Source organism: Aquarana catesbeiana, linkage group LG13 (assembly GCF_042186555.1).
Source record: "Aquarana catesbeiana isolate 2022-GZ linkage group LG13, ASM4218655v1, whole genome shotgun sequence".
In the NCBI taxonomy this organism is placed as follows: Eukaryota; Metazoa; Chordata; class Amphibia; order Anura; family Ranidae; genus Aquarana; species Aquarana catesbeiana.
Genome location: NC_133336.1, coordinates 217,417,959 through 217,419,640, shown reverse-complemented (window position 1 = coordinate 217,419,640; position 1,682 = coordinate 217,417,959).

The window sequence follows — 1,682 nt, the reverse complement described above, 5'->3', positions numbered from 1 at the left end:
CTGCGCTGTCAGCTGATTACCGAATAATTATCCTGTGCCGTACATGTACCCAATGGAATGAAGTTCAGTCAAATCCCAGCTCCTTATTGGCAGACGTCTTCCTGGGGTTTCCTGTGCAGGAAGGGTGGAAGGAAAGGTGGGTGTCACCTAGTAAGGGTGGGTGCCGCGCATGAAAGGTGGACACCGCTGTACAGGGAGGATGAGTGCTGTGCAGCGCCCCCATGAGTTTTCTGACTGGTCCACATCCAGAGGATGATTTGGCTAAGGTGGTGGGGAGTGCAGAACCTGGATCTGAGATTGGCTTGCATATCCTTCAAAAGACCTCTTTTCCAGTCCACTCTGGATACCCTCATGAAGGATGCTAATGGTGGTAAGAGCACCTGTCTTCCTTAGCCAAAAAAGCCTCAATCTGGGAGGACTCGTCACTCACTGGTCAAGAAAAGTCTTTTGTAAATTCTCCCCCTCAAACTTGACTAAACCCCAAACTGAGCACCCCAGCCTTCCACATATCTTAAGTCTACCAAATTCTTTAGAATTAAGGTGCCCCCCTCCCCAAACTGGTAGAACTTCTGTTGGTCTTTACCTGTAGGAGGTGGTTCCCAAAGGCTGCCAGCTAGGTACCCTCTAATCCCCTACATGGCTTCAGGCTAACCTTACCATGTTGCTGACCAGATCTGGAACAAGGTATAATTGCCCCAGTTCCTGTTGCAGAACATTTTTAGGGGTTCTACTCCATCCTTTTCAGTTCCAAAACTAGTCATCCGCCCTATCTTGGATTTCAAGGCTCTAAATGCCTTCATTTGGGCTCAGAAACTCCTTATGGAACCCACCAGGTCTGTCATCACCTCCCTTCATCAAGGAGACTATCTCACCTCCGTGGACATAAAGGATGCAAAGCTGCACACTTTTCCTTGCACCCGCAATGTCTACACTTGCTGTGGGTGCTCCGTACTTTGTGGCCTGTCTTCTGCCCCTTGAGTGTTCACCAAGTTTCTGGGCCCAGAACTACTGTGCTGTCAGGGCATTTCCGTAGACAGCCTTCTGCCGAGGAACCAGTCAGCGCTGGTTCTGGCAGGCAATGTAGCCTGGACTTTGCAGACCTTTCAAATGAATTGTGTACCTGTAGAGGTGTGCTGGGATAGACTCCTTGAATATCTGGCCCTAGTCCTACAACACGCCAGAGTTTCTATTCCCCCAGAAGAATTTTCAAATTCTCTGTTCCCAGGCTCCTTACTCTGGTGTCTGGGGATGAAGGTAGCCTCTTTCGAGGGAGTCACATTTCATTAGACACCAACAACACAACATTCTGATGTGATATAGGTCAGTTCAGTCTGCTTCTAGGTTTTCCCTGGCTTGGTAGCTCAGGAATCTGGAGCTGGCAAAGTCCTACCTTCTTTTCAAAGATCATCATGGTGTCATCTGTTGGGCTGGGCAGGAGCCCTGGGCACTCGTTGGTTCAGGGACCATGGATATCAGAGTAATCTTATCTCCCACATTCTGTAACTTGCTAGAACTTCAGCTGTAGGTTCATCTGATCTGGATTTGGTCAGCCATCAGGGAGAAATCTGAAGTCTTGTGACAAGAGATAAAGCAGAACCTGTCCTAGGCAGAACTGCAGATCCCAGCCTTGTCCACCATTTTCATCTCAGACGTGGACAATTGGTCAGACTTCCTCAGGCAGC